Genomic DNA, 15,911 nt, shown 5'->3' with positions numbered 1-15,911 from the left:
AAAAAAGAAAAAAAAAGGAGAGAATGTGATCAGGTGGGAGACTAGAACCAAGCCATACACTAGTGATTTAGGGTATATTTTGATCTGTTAGAAGAAACTGTATCTCAAAATTTTAAAGAGAGAACAACTTATATATATATGCCAAAAATAAGGGTAACTACTATGAAGGGATAGAATATGACTCTAAAAATGATAAATAAAAAGGTTTTTTTTTAAAAAAGGTTTTTATAAGATGTAGATTGAAAAAGGGAAAAAGAAAAATTAAAAAAAAAACAGTTAAAAAAATTAACTTTGAAAGACTAATGAATCATGGTAAAAAAAGCCATGAATTCTATATGCGGTATTCCCCTAGCGCTGGAGTTCTCCCGTTCTCCTTGATAGGTAAACTTGGTCTTGGCTGGCTGTTCGTGCTGATCTTCTGGGGGAGGGGCCTGTTGCCGTGGTTCCAAAATGTCTTTGCTGGAGGTGGAATTGCCCCGCCCTTGTTGGTCCGGGCTAAACAAGCTGCTCGGGTTTGCTCTTGGGAGCTTTTGTTCCCTGCAAGCTCTCGGTACAGCTTTGGAGGATGAGAGTGAAAATGGTGGCCTCCCAATCTCCACCCGGGGGAGCCGAGAACTCGGGGCCCCACTCCTCAGTGTGCCCCCAGAGAAAAGCAGTCAGTCACTCCCATCTCCCCGGTCTCCAGCCGCACTCCGTGCTCACTTGGCCTGTGACCGAGTGTTTCTTTCTCTGGCACCTGACCCTGTGTGGAGTCTCCAAACCCAGCAGATCCCTGCGGTACACTCCTGTGCCGCTCCTCCCGAGGGAGAAAGGAGAGTCTCCCAGCTCTGCCGCTTGTTGGGTCCCTGCTGGAGGAGCAGTGGCCTGACTGGGCCGCGGATCACAGTCTATGGCTACCCCAAGCTGAGAGCCCATGCCTCGGCTCTGTCTCTGCAGCCTGCTTCCCCGCTCCGATCCCTGGGAGCTCTGCCACACTCAGGCACCCCTGGTCTTTCTGTGACCCCAAGGGTCCTGGGACCACACTGTCCCACGAGGGTTCCACCTCTGGCTTAGCCACTGGAGCGACGTCCCTCAGCGGAGCCGACTTCTAAAAGTTCCGATTTTGTGCTCCGCGGCTCTATCACTTGCCAGAAGCGGCCGATGGAGGTCCCCTCCCCCACCTTCTATCCTCCCAAATATCACCTTGGATTCACTTCTCCACACGTCCTACCTTCCAGAACGTGGTCGCTTTTCTGTTCAGAGAGTTGTTGGTATTCTTTTCTTCGATCTCCTGCTGAGTTCGTAGGTGTTCAGAATGGTTTGATCCCTATTCAGCTGAATTCCTGAGACCAGAAGAAATCTAGGTCTCCTACTCCTCCGCCATCTTGCTCCGCCCCCCGAAAGATGCATTTTTAAGAAGACAGCAACATCATCCCTATCCCATGTGCTCTTCTTATACTGTACCTTGATGTTCCTCCAGTGAGTGGGGAGGTCTACGTCCCCCCCACTTGAAACCTGACAGATCTTTGTGGCTTCCTCAACCAAAAGAGCAGGATTGATGCTACAGTTTCTGAGGCTAAAACATTAAAATGGCATGTTCTCCTGGGACACTTGCTCTTGGAACCTAGCCACCATACCAGGAGGAAACCCAAACTAGACCACATGGAGAGGCTATATGTAGGTGTTTAAGTTGAGAGCCCAGCTGACGTCCCAGCCAACAGCTAGGATCAACGGATGTGTGAGTGAAAAAGCTTCCAGATGATTCCAGTCCCCAAGCCTTTGAGAAACTCTGAGTTTGAATCCGAGGCCCCAGATACCAAGAAGCAATCTTTGCTGTGCCCTGTCTGGAATTTGTGAGTATGATAAGATAGTTATTTTATGCCACTATGAGTATGATATCTGTGAGTATGATAAGACTCTGTGAGTACGATAAGATAGTTACTTTATGCCACTGAGTTTTGGGCTGGTTTGTTACAAACAATAACTGGACCCACACTGGTAGATCAACTACTAGCAAAACTTTGGGATCTTAGAGACAAATTTTCCTGGGTATTTTTATCCTATCTTTTTAAGACAGCCTTCAGTTGTACTACTACTTGTTGCTTGATTAAGAAAAAATGGGGGGGGGGGCGCCTGGGTGGCTCAGTTGTTAAGTGTCTGCCTTTGGCTCAGGTCATGGTCCCAGGGTCCTTGGATCGGGCTCCCTGCTCAGTGGGGAGCCTGCTTCTTCCTCTCCCACTCCCCCTACTTGTGCTCTCTCTCTCTCGCTGTGTCTCTCTCTGTCAAATAAATAAATAAAATCTTTAAAAAAAAAGAGGAAAAAAGAAAAAAAAAGACATATGCATTAAACCCAAAGTCCTGTATCTGTGGGCTTGTTTCATCACCTGTTAAAATAACTGCTTAATGCCCAGTGTCTGTCATTTTGTGATAAGACAGGATGCTTTTATGACCCACAGAAGCTGCTTGAAGACTCTCTCAATCCCCTGTACTTCATTCCATTCTTAGAGTCTTTTCTTTTCCATTATTACTGACTACTCCCCCAAGTTGTGGCAAAGCTAAAAGATGGCCAGGTGTTTCCCTCTCTCAGTCCATGAGAAAAGCTTCAGTATTTGGTTCTAGCAACTCTGGAGAGCATCAGTATCCAATGCCACTAAGTGGAGAAAGTTGGTCTCCATTAGCTTTCCTCTTCACCCCATGCCTGCCCCTCAACCTGGTAGCCTGGTAGCCATGGAGCTCCTGGTTTTGTCAACCATTTGTATTTTCCTATGGCCCTCACCATAACTCACTCCCCATCACTTCAATCATTAATTACATGCTAATTACATGTTAACAGAGCCCTTGTTTCATTATTTGCTGGATAATACATGATTATATCTCCAATATGAATGTTCAGCATGTGTTAGGCACTATGCTGAGCAGTGAGGATACAAAGGTGAAATCGGCACAGTGGGTCTTCAAGAGACTCACAATCATCATCACAGAACTTGGAGCTCCTCCTCCATCAGCTGCCTGCAAGACTGCTGCTGATCCCACTCTGTTCCTCACCTTCCAATCACTGACTTTGAAGGATAAACACACAACAGCAAAGCTGCTGCTAACTGTGAGACCTGGGCACATTTCTTAATATTGCTGAGCCTCCATTTCTCCAGCCGCACAATGGGGCTGATATTGCCTGGTGCCCAGGTTGTGAGAAAGGTGAAACACAGCAGAAGATGTAGATGCAAAGCTTAGTGTCTCAGGGAAACTCAATAAATGCAACTTGTTTCTCCTGCTCTCCCTAACTCCATGCTGCTGTCCCCAACCTACTCTGTTTTATCATTTGAGTGCCTTTTAACCCTATTCTTCTGTCTGTCCCCTTCTCTGATGTGAGGAGAATTTCTGTGAAAAGGGGAAATGGCAGAGTAAATCAAAAAGACTATAAATTCGAAGTTCAATATACACCATCTTGATGGCATCTTAAGGGTCACCCAGTCCCACCCCCTTAATCTCCTTCCTTCCTTTTATTTATTCATCCAACAGGCTTCCTTATACACACAGTAAATCCAGTCCCTATGTCTCTTTTTTTGTCAAGTCAGAGAATCTGTCTTTTCTGAATCCTCTCTAGGTTCTAAGCCCTCCTCGGCTGGATGCAGGGGTGCATAGCGTGTGAAGGGAGGGAGGTGATGGAAGGGAGAGCAGTTATAAATGTAGGGAGGAAGCAGACATAGTGTAAAAAATTTTTAATTTTATAATAAAAGACCATATCTTGAAAAAAACCTTAAGGTGTTTCTCTTTGTTTTAAACCTGTGGTAAGTTGTTTTTCTTTTTGTTTTTGTTTTGCAAAAATAGCCACAATTCTTCATGTTTCCCTATATCTGCATCTTTTGCAATGTGACTTTGCAGCTCCTCCCATCAATGGATCGCGTTTATTTTCTCACACCCTGGATCTGGCTTGTTTAATGGTTCTCCAGTCCCAGGCCTAGGTCTCAAGAGGCTTGCACACTTCTGTTCCTTCTCTTAGAACCCTGTCACCACCACATGAACAATCCTGGGCTAGGCTGCTGGAGCACAGGTGCCCACAGGTGCCCACACAGAGCAGAGCTCAGCTGTCCCAGATAAGGCCAGCCTAGACCAGACTACAAATATATGAGCATATTTCCAGCTGAGACTGGAAGACGTACCCACAAACTTGTGAGCAAGCATAAACGCTTATGGCTTGAAGCCACTGATTTTTGGGTAGTCTGTTTCACTAGAATATCCAACTACATCAAAAACTAATGATGTAATGTATGATGATTAACATAACATAATAATAAAAAAAGAAAATGAGATAAGCAATAAAGCAACTTTTGAAAGTAAAAAAAAAAAAAAGAATATCCAACTGACACCAAAACTATAGAAAAATAAAACCGAACAAAATCTTCTTAGTTGATGGAGGTTCTCAAAGCAGTGGGTGAGGTAAGAGTCTGCATCGCTGCAGGCTGGAAAGAGGTTTCGATATTCTTTATTTTCCCTGAAAGCAAATATCAACTGCTCTTAGCGATAAAGCCTCAAGTGGCCCAAATACTGTTTAAAGAGCCTGATTAAAACTGAATGTTCATTCACCTTTAAACTAAACATCTGTTGCTGGAAACAATTAGAAAATGAAGCTGGACCCAGGAAAAGGCACGGAGGGGGGTGGTCCTTGCTTGATATCTAAGCAAGAATCCTTGCTTGAGATTAAAAAAATGAGAACCAAGAGGAAATGTGCCCCTCTTTTGGCAGAAGCAGAATGGTGAATGCAAGGCTGACATATTTTCCAGCACTCTCAAAGAACCCAACGTACCAAGAGTAGAGATGAGAGGCAGTGACCATCTTGGGAGCATCTGAGTTTCTGGTGTCAGTTATTTCTGGCCTTCCCACAGTATGAGCCGTAAAATCCCCTTTTCTCCTAAGCAGGTTCAAGTCACTCTCAAACACTTGCAACCAAGAGTTTCATGACCATATCAACAGGAGAGAACCCCTTGCTCTTGCAAGGCAGCTTTGAAGAAAATTTGGGGGGAAAAAACTGGTGAAAGATAAGGTATATGTGGCAGACACCGAAAAGCACAACTCCTTCGAGAAAGAACTCCAGGCCCAGCTGAAGGCAATGTGGTTGACTGATCCGTCCCCACTTTCAGGCCAAGGGCACGCTCTTCTAGCAGCCTGCAGTCAAGGACTGACTAAAGCAATGTAGTTGAGGCCATGCTATCCTGGTGGCAGCCTCCAGCTAATAATTAAGCAAAACATGTGGTGCAAGAATTACCCATTTCCACGGAAAGCAGGACTCCTCTAGTGGACAATTTCCCTCCCACCTCCAAATCCCCCACTGGACCAGCAGAACTAGCTAATCCCTGACCAGACTAGCAGAACTAACTAGCTTTACTAGTTCAGCATCACAGTCTAGACTCCCTGCCTAATTCTGCTCCTTCCTTTTTCCTTTCAAAGGTCAAAAGCTACTCTTCCATAAGCTTTTGTATTTCTAACTCCATGTCAAACATTTTAGGAAGCCCTAAATTTAATGCTTAATGTCCTTCCTCCAGGAAATTTATGATCATACAAGATCATGAATATTTTCCATAGACCTCTTCTCTGGAATAGGCAGAAGAAGAAAAAAAGCCCTTCCTAAGGAGCCATGAGTAAGTAGAAATGACCAATATCTTCTTCCCCCTTTATCCCAAACTCTGTTTCCCTGGCTCTGGTTCCTATCTCTTCCTACCATTCCAGGGTCCACACAGCAATGTATAGCGAAATCAAGACCACAAATCAGAAAAACTGTCCTGATCCATCAGTGAACTTGCCTCCAAGCCCTGCCCTCCCCTCCCACTACAACTCCTTCACTTGCCTCACCTCCTACCCCATCTTAGGAGGAGATTAACTGATAAACTATCACTCTGAATGATGCAGATCTTGTACATGTCTGAGCCATTTATTTTTAATATTTCCCAAGATATCTACCCTTGAAGCTCCCAAATACATGATGGATAGCTAGAAATGAGCCTGAACTTGATTCTTCATTTGATTTTCTACTGGTATATTTAGAAAGTGTTAGAATGGGAAGAAATTATAGCTTGTTCACACCTTGGCTTATATAGTCACTGGTAGGATGACTGACCTTCAAGCTCAGAGAATTCCTAGCAGAAATTCATATTTCTCCAACTTGATGAGCACAGAGCACATTCCACTTCATAATCAAGAGTCAAACACTCTAAGCAACCCTTGCATATTGGAAGTTAGGCAAATGCCATTTCTCCAATTCTGTTTAAACCCAAAGACACAAATATTGTTCTGATAATATATAATAACTGTGTAAGTAGTCTCTAAAAATTGCTGCCAACAATTTTGGGGTCCTTTGCACTTGAACCTGGGCTGGCCTGTAAGTGTTTTGGCCAATATCGGGGGGGAATAATGTTCTAGGATGTCAGAGCCCAGGCCTTAAGACAACTCAAGAGAATTCCCCAGGAACCCAGCTGCTTTTCTATAGGAAGACCACACCACACAGAGAGGACACAGTGGCAGCCAAAAAAATGAGCCATCTCAGACATCCCAGTACAGTTGAATCCCCCAGATAATGGTAGACTATATCACAAGAAGCAGAATTGCCTAACTAAGCCCAGTAAAGCTATAGAATCATGAGAAATGATAAAATGGTTGTTGTTTCAAGCCATTAAATTTTAGGGTGTTTTGTTACACAGCAATAGGTAAATTAAACAATGATTTTTAGATATTCTTACTTAAGTAATATGAAGGTAATAGGGAATGGGCACTCTCACACACTGCTGGTAGGAGTATAAATTCAATGTATGCTGAATGCAATATATATATATATATATTTGCATTCATTTATTAAAAAAAATAATTTGGTTGGCAATTTGGCAGTGTTTATTAACATTTGCTATGCATATGCCCTATAACTTAGCAATTCCATTGCTCAGCATCTCTTCTAAAAAAATCACCCACCTGGTGGCGCCTGGGTGGCTCAGTCATTAAGCGTCTGCCTTCGGCTCAGGTCATGATCCCAGAGTCCTGGGATCGAGCCCCGCATCGGGCTCCCTGCTCGGCAGGAAGCCTGCTTCTCCCTCTCCCACTCCCTCTGCTTGTGTTCCCCTCTCTCGCTGTCTCTCTCTCTTTCAAATAAATAAAATCTTTAAAAAAAAAAAATCACCCACCTGTATACCAAGGAGCATGTATAAATATGCTTATTTTAATATTGTTTGAAAGAGCGAGAAATGGAATATCTATCAGTATAGGAATGACTACATGCCTAATATGAATCCTTTGTATCTGCAGAAAGAATAAGATAGACTTATATGAACCAACATAAAATATGTCTCCAATATATTCTTGAGTGAAAATAATAAATTGCAATACAATATATACAGTAACAGGACATTTATGGAAGAATACACAAGGAAATAGTATATATTTATAACTACTTATATATCTAAATGCATAGAAAGTCTGAAGGAGTTAACTGTATTCTTAGAATCGGAAAGGCTATTCTTTGATAATAACTCCAAGACTGCAACAGCTTAACACAATAAAAATTTATTCTATCCTCACTAAAAGTGTGATGTGGGACAGGTGGCCCTCCTATGTGGTTCTCCTCCAAATGGTGACTAGAGATCTGGGTTGCATCCATCATGTAGACAATCTGGTGTGTGTGGCCTTCAGGGTCTCTGCATCAGGGGAGGGGAAGGATGGAGGAGGCACATTGGCTTTAAACTGCCACAGCCTAGAACTGACAACATGTCATTGCAGCTCCCAGGTCATTGGCTGGAACTAGTCATATGGTCCCAACCTTACTGCAGTCCCATCTTTGAGACACTTAGATTTATTTCAAATATTTTTCACCATTGTAGATAACACTATACTGCATGCACACGTGATAATCTGGCAATCTCTTTGCATTGACACATCTCTTTACAGTTTCAAACACATTTTACATCCATTATCTCAGACTAAACTTCATAAAAATCTCATGTGATAGTAACCTAGTCATAATTCTCTTTTTTGCAATAGGAAAATTGAGGTTTCAAGAATCTCCAACAAGGCCTCATGACTATAAAAGAGCTGAGACTCAAAATAAACTCTGTGATGTTCTAAATCCAGTTCTCTTTTCATTAGACACGTGCCAATCAGCTTCCTGCCCTATAGTATACCTTTTAATATGGCCTCAGTATGTGAGAATAAAAGAACTTAGCCAGAGAATAGAAAAAGATTTTAAGGAAATAAAAGAAATCGCTGTTTCAGGAATCTGGGTCAGAGTGGTTTTGAAAAATGTTTGTTTCCATGTCTGTCTCTTTAATTAGAGCCTGACTTTCTAAGTGGGATTAGGCCACATTCAGCTCTACAGTCCCAGGTCTTGACCCATGTCGAGCCCTAGATATTTACTGAATGAATGAATAAATGAATGGTGGCAGAGATATACCTTCTATATCCCCTACCATAAAATCATAACATTTTCAACCTTGCAGAAATCTAGACCCTTGCTATTCAAATGTAGTCCCTGAAGCAGCAACATCAAGATCACTGAGAGCTTGTTAGAAATGAAGAATCTCAGACCTCACACCATCCATACTGAATCAGCATCTTCATTTTAACAAGATTTCAAGATGAATCATAAGCACTTTAAAGTCTGAGTAAATTCAAAAAATAAATAAAAGTCTGAGTAACTCAAATGCACTGGCTTTGAGTAAACTCTTCTGTTGTATAGATACAGAAGTTCTATAGATACCCCAACCTTGGATATAAGCCAAGCTGGAAGCATAGTCCCTCCCCTCTGAATTTATTGATCTGATACTTCTTTTATGTTGTCAAGATTTTTATGTATTTATTTGAGAGAGAATAAGAGCAAGAAAGATCACAGAGGGAGAGGGAGAAGCAGACTCCCCACTGAGCAGGGAGACGGATGTGGGGCCCCATCCCAGGACCCTGAGATCATGACCTGAGCTGAAGGCAGAAGCTTAACCAACTGAGCCACCCAGGTGCTCCAATCTAAAACTTCTTTACACTATACCTTCTTCTCAACATAAAAGAAGTGCACAATAAATGGAGTTTGTTTAAATTCAATACATTTAGTGTCTGTGCAGGGTTGGAAGAGGTAAGGTGGTTTTTAATGATATGATACTGACACCAATTCTGATATGTGGGGTTTTTTATATCACACCATGCAATTCTCTGACACCAGCTGGCTGTCCTAAAATTCACCTCAACTTTGACACTATCTACCCAGAGACAGCATCGGACACTATAGGCTAAGGAATCAGTCCCACAATACTGCCCCCCCCCCCAATGCCAATCACATGTCCAGATTGTCCTGTGCTTCTGACCAACCAGCTTTAAATCAGAGATGCCCACAACTCCCTCCTTGGGTTCAATTAATTTGCTGGAGTGGCCCACAGAACTCAGAAATTAGTTTACTCACTAGATTACTAGTTTATGACAGAGGGTATTAAAAGATATGAATCAATAACCAGATGAAGAGCTACAACAGGTGAGGTCTCAAAGGAGCTTCTCTCCCCACAGAGTTCGGGACCTGGCACAGCGGCATGTGGATGGATGCCCATTCAACAACCTGGAAGTCCTCTGAATCTCATCCTTTAGGGTTTCTATGGAGGCTTCATTACATAGCTATAATCGATTAAATTACTGGCTATTGATGGCTGAACTCCATCTGTAGCTCCTCTGTCCTTCTGGAGGTCAGGATCGGAGGAGGGGGACACAACTAAAAGTTTAAACCCACCAATCATACAATTGGCTCCCCTGGCAACCAGCCCACATCCTTAGGTAGCTTTCCAAAAGTTGCCTCGATAGCATAACAAAAGACATTTTGCCACCCTCATCACAGGAAATTCCAAGGGTGTTAGGAGCTCTGTGCCAGGAATGGACAAAAACAAAACATATATTTATTATAAATATATATTTATAAATGGTACAACTAGTACATTATACCTGGAGAAAATTTATAAAACAGAGAAGACTGAGTGGAATGCAGGAAACAGCACCCCAGTGTTACAGGCGAATATTGCTTTTCTCACCAGTTCTAACATCCCCATTCATTCTCCAGGCCTCCTTCCCAAGGCTGGCCCTAGTTCCCCTGTCTTACCATCATTGCATAAGTCACTGGGGCAGGGCACACATACTAAGGACAGACCAGGAGTGTACCCCACAGGAGAAGAAACTAATACTGACTCTGCTAGACATTCTCACAAAGATGATCTCCATGAATCTGTATACTAACCAATAAAGCTGATACTACATGCATTTCACAGATAGGGAAAACTGAGCTCAAATAAAATAAATATCTTGCTTAAATCACTCTATAAATGCAGACTCTTTGGTCACAAAGTCTCCAATGGCCTGAGATCATCCTTCTAGGCTGTCTTGGGTAGGGGATAGTAAGTGAGGCCAGCAATCTCCAATTCTCCAGTTTAGGATGATTCAAATAGGGGCAGAGGTCTACTGGCTTTAGGATGACAATGTCTTTGTTTCTTTGAAAATACTGAAAGGAATGACTGGAGAACTTCCCAATTCTAAGCCTCCTGGACATACTCCAGCCAAGTTCAGAGCCCTAGAGCCCTGAAGTCTGCTCTGAACTCAAAAGTGCAGACAGCTCTTCCCCTGCATGGAGATATAGTTGCTCTCCACATCAACTCAGAGGACTATACGAAGCTAGCATCACCACTGGTTCCACATTATCAGCACAAGGTGGGAAGGCTGCTAGGAAGCTCTGTCATCCTAGCTGCGTGCAGATCAAACAAGAGTTTCCAAACACTGGATCCCCAACACTTCTGCTCCTTAATCCACAAATCTGGGAAATGACTTCAAGTGAGAACACATGAAGACCAAGGAGTTTTGTTCTTCCATGTAGAAGTGACTCATGATTAGATAAGAAATATGACTTGGCAACCAATCACTGGTTAAATCAGAGGCTAAAGTAGTAGATTTTTAAGATTTTCAACTTCAGGAAACAGAGGAGCAGAGATGTAAAAGGGCCAACGCTGCATGGCTAGTAAAGCCGAGGAGGAATTAGAATGTGAATCTAATTCATACTTTTCCCATTCTGTGAGAAGATCTTTGCAATACTTATACCTGTTTGGTAGCCCTCTCCTTTTTTCTATCTATATAAATAATCATGTTGATATGATTATTTTCCTAGGTGATCTCTTCCACCCCCATGGCTATGAAAACCATCAATACGCCACGGACTCTAAAGTTCGTATTTCTAATTCTGATAGCACTCCAATTTTGATATCATATCAAAAGTACATATCTAATAGCTTCTCTGACATCTCTACTTGGATATCTAACAGGCACCTCAAACTTAATTTTCCCCAAACGAAACTCTTTATCCACATCTCTACCCAAATCTGTTCCACCTTCAGTCTTCTCCAGGTAGATAAACACACCACCCTCCACTGGTTACTCCATCCAAGACCTAAACTCACCCTGAATCCTCTTTTTCCCTCACACTCCCAAACCCAATCCATCAGCATGTCCCACTGGTCACAACTCCAGAAGATGGCCCAGATCAATCCACTTCTCATCACCACTGCTTCCATTCCGTCTCACTTAGATTTCTCCTGATCAGTCTCCTTCCTCCATCCTTGCCCCACTCCAGCCCATTTCCTGACACCCAGAATGATCTTTGAAAGTATTCATCAGTTCATGTCACTAGGCTGCTTCAAACCATCCAAAGGCTTCCCAGTGTTTGGGGAACACTGTAAGGCCCCATTGATCCAGCCCCTGACCACCTGTTTGACTTCATCTCTGTCATTTTTCCTCTCGCTGTGCCCACCCCAAACTAACCAACCTGTCTCTGCACCTTTAACATATCAACCTAATTCCAGACTAAGCCTTTGCTGGTGATCTTCCCTCGCCTCAGGGGCTTTTCCCCAGATCTCCTTATATATGCCCTCTCCCTACACTCAGATAGATCTGTTCACATGTAAGTCCCTCCAGAAGACCTCCCCTCACCATGCCATCTCAAATAACTCCTCTGTCCCCTATCCATTTTCTTGTACATCACCTGGCTTTATTTGTTTTATAGCACTTAGCAGTATATATATATATGTGTGTGTGTGTGTGTGTGTGTGTGTGTGTGTGTGTGTGTTTACTTATTTATTGTCTCTCTCTTTCTAGCATCACGTCTCCTCCCAAAACTGTTAATTCATTAGGACCATAGACCACTGTATCTTCATTATAGACAACAAGTCTTTCTGTAAAGGGCTTTGCAAGTCAAACAGTCTCTGCTGCAACTACTTAGCCCCCGTCACTGTAGCATGAAAGCAGCCATAGATGATATGTAAATGTGTAAGCATGGCTCTGTTCTATTAAAACTTTATTTACAAAAATAGGTGGTGGGCTGGATTTTGCCCATGAACAATAGTTTGCTGATCTCTTATCTAGATGAGGACTTGGCATGTAGAAGATGCTTGGTAAATATTTATCAAATGCATAAATAAATGAGAGATCTAAACAGAACACTCTCTGGGAGGAAACACTGAAAATAATAGAAGGGAAAGGGGAAAATATTACCTTTTTTTAAATTTTTTTATTGTTATGTTAATCACCATATATTACATAATTTGTTTTGGTGTACTGTTCCATGATTCATTGTTTGTTCATAACACCCAGTGCTCCATGCAGAATGTGCCCTCCTCAATACCCATCACCAGGCTAACCCATCCCCCCACCCTCCTCCCCTCCCGAAACCTCAGTTTGTTTTTCAGAGTCCATCATCTCTCCTGGTTCGTCTCCCCCTCTGACTTACTCCCCTTCATTCTTCCTCTCCTGCTATCTTCTTCTTTTTCTTTTTTCTTAAAATATGTTGCGTTATTTGTTTCAGAAGTACAGATCTGTGATTCAACAGTCTTACACAATTCACAGCGCTCACCGTAGCACATATCTTCCCCAATGTCCATCACCCAGCCACCCCATCCCTCCCACCCCCGACCACTCCAGCAACCCTCAGTTTGTTCCTGAGATTAAGAATTCCTCCTATCAGTGAGGTCATATGATACATGTCTTTCTCTGATTGACTTATGTCACTCAGCATAACACCCTCCAGTTCTATCCACGTCATTGCAAATGGCAAGATCTCATTCCTTTTGATGGCTGCATAATATTCCATTGTGTATATATACCACCTCTTCTTTATCCATTCATCTGTCGATGGACATCTTGGCTCTTTCCACAGTTTGGCTATTGTGGACATTGCTGCTATAAACATTGGGGTGCACATACCCCTTCGGGTCCCTACATTTGTATCTTTGGGGTAAATACCCAGTAGTGCAATTGCTGGATCGAATGGTAGCTCTAATTTCAACTGTTTGAGGAACCTCCATACTGTTTTCCAGAGGGGTTGCACCAGCTTGCATTCCCACCTACAGTGTAGGAGGGTTCGGAAAGGGGAAAATAAATACTTAGCAAAATGACCCTTGTATATATCTGGCAATAGCTTTTTATTTAAAAAGCCTTATTGTCTTTTATGTGCATAACACTAAAATTTAATATTTCTACCCTTCTAACACTTAACAAAGAGCTAAGATTATACTTTGTACTAAGATCAGACTTAGCATCTGTACCCTAAGGTCTTAGGAGACACCTGGGACCCAACCTAAGGACCCCATCACTGCTTAGACTAGACAGGGCCTGAATATAGAAGGAATGGTGTGTACCATCAGCTGGTGATAAAATGAACCACAGTTTCTAAAAGAAGATTTGGTGAATTACCTACCATCAAAGTTTTCCTCTGATTTTGCTATCCCCTGAACTGCATTTTCAGTCCTTTTGTACTTCAATTTTTCCCAGATATCCTTTATAATCTATAATCAATGTGATTAAAATTCTGTAATTTATTGTGGGGCTGCATCTGCCAAAGATAGGATTACTCAACTACTGAAAGAAGGTATAAACTCAATCGGAGACCTGATTTTGAGGAAAAGCATCTTCTGCTTTGAGAACAGTGGATTCCCAAAGCCCTGCATGGGGAGGAAGCTCAGGTCTGCGCTGGGAGGGTAACTGCCCATTTAAGGATAACAAAGCATAAAGGCTCATGAGCGCTCCCTCTGTTACACAGGATAATTGACAAGTTACAGGTGCCAGGAAAACTGTATCAGCCCCTGCAGCTCCACTGAGAGTAAAGGAGTTCAGAATTCATTTTCCATAGAAACAATGGCATCCACAATGCCTAGATTTTATTGAAATAGCGCGGAGACTCTGAACTTCAGGCACAGCAGGAGTTGAGAAGGCATTTATGGGGGCCTCACCGCCATTCTTAAAATACCTATTTCAAAAAGAAGGTAATTTTGAGTTCTAAGCAACTGACATCTAAATAAAAACCTCTGGGGTACAGTGTGTTTGGGGGGTAGAGATACATTCGGATCCTCTAAGTGGGGAAAAAAATGGGGGCTAGATGGAGAAGAATTTTTCTCTGACTATTCTTTTTTCCTCTGAGCCAGATATTAAAGTTACCAAAATTTTAAAAAAGAAAGTAACTTTATAAACTAAGGGAAAGCAACCTTCCCTCCTGCCCGTCAAATTCTTATTTCTGAAAGAATGGGCAATGAGTCAGGAAATGAGCTAAAATGTATCTTTTACAAAGCTCTAGTCTTCCAAAAGGCTGTAATCTCAAAACCTTTTCGAAGTACTTTTGTGAAAGTTCAAGGCATGGCTTTTTCAGAAAGTTGCTGATGAGCGCCATCTACTGGGAATTACCCAAACTCTGTCGGGAAATTTCAAAGCACTTAGCAAAGAAATTCAGGACCCCTTTTGCACAAATGGCCTCTTGGCACAGAAAAGGAAACTCCTGGGAACCCAGGCAAAACCTTTTGGGTTCACCTGAAAAATATTGCCTTGGTCCTTTGCATGGATACTGGGATAGAGTTAGGGTATTTCATTTCCAGGAGAAAAGATGTAAAATGAGCCCTCAGGAAATCAAGGCTCCAGATCATCTCTTTAAGAGGTCTAGGGCTGGGGCACCTGGGTGGCTCAGTCGGTTAAGCATCTGTCTTTGGCTCAGGTCATGATCCCAGGGTCCTGGGATCGAGTCCCCTGTCGAGTCCCTGCTCAGCAAGGAGTCTGCTTCTCTCTCTCTCTCTCTGCCTCCTCCTCCCTGCTCTGTCTCTCACTCTTTCTGTAAGATAAATAAATAAAATCTTTAAAAAGAGAGAGAGAGAGAGATCTAGGGCTTAGGAGTAGAATCTAATGGGGAGAGGGGTACTGTCCAAGCAACCTCTCCTCTCAATGCCTTCAGGTAACTAGAAAGAAAGATTCAGGCATCTGAATATCAGATTGCCCTCAAAATTATTTTCTCCTCTGTAGACAAAACAAGTCAGGAATATTTAGTCTGAATTAGGTCCTCCACTTGACAATGGCTGTCACTCTCTGGCTAATAAAATAATGCACATGTGTATGTGAAATCACAATGACTAATCTCAAATTCTTAATAAATTATATCTGGTTGGATCCACTGACTAAAAATGCCACACAGTTCTGTGAGGTAAACAAAATTTTCATCTCTGGATTTCCCCACCTCAGAGCTAGAGCATTCTCTGTCTATTTTCCTCGTAAGTCCTTTATAATGCCATTGGTCCCTGGGGTGTTCTTTTGAAGGAAGTAGAAAATTTGGCTCTCACAGAAAAAGTTTTCATATGAAAGGGCAGCAGCAGACTCACCCTACCATGGACAGTGGATGGTAGAGAATGAAGTTTCACTAAGAATGGCCAGTACTATGGTGGCCAGAACATGGATTTGAATTCCAGCTCTGCCACTTACCAGCAGGATGACTTTGATTAAGTCTTAACATCTTCATCATCATGTCTCACTCTGTAAAATGGGGTATTATTGCCTCATAAGGTTGTTATGAGACTTAAAATGAGATCTTGTTTTCTAAGTCACCTGGCATATATTAAGTATCAAACAGTTTTTCT

General features: G+C 42.4%; 1 long non-coding RNA gene across 1 annotated transcript in view; it reads right to left on the bottom strand.

Annotated features, from left to right (window-relative positions):
* Positions 1–14,162: 14,162 nt before the first annotated feature.
* The window catches only part of LOC141374021 (uncharacterized), a 71,680-nt gene continuing 69,931 nt past the window's right edge, over positions 14,163–15,911 (bottom strand). Inside the window, exon 5 of the long non-coding RNA XR_012380568.1 lies at positions 14,163–14,266. This is a non-coding gene — a long non-coding RNA (uncharacterized lncRNA). The remainder of the gene's footprint in view (positions 14,267–15,911) is intronic.

This window comes from Callorhinus ursinus, unplaced genomic scaffold (genome assembly GCF_003265705.2).
Source record: "Callorhinus ursinus isolate GAN/ISIS: 27379988/994484 unplaced genomic scaffold, GSC_fseal_2.0 scaffold1, whole genome shotgun sequence".
Classification (NCBI taxonomy): Eukaryota; Metazoa; Chordata; class Mammalia; order Carnivora; family Otariidae; genus Callorhinus; species Callorhinus ursinus.
Note: the sequence above shows the minus strand (reverse complement) of the source record. Positions and strands in the feature narration are given on the sequence as shown.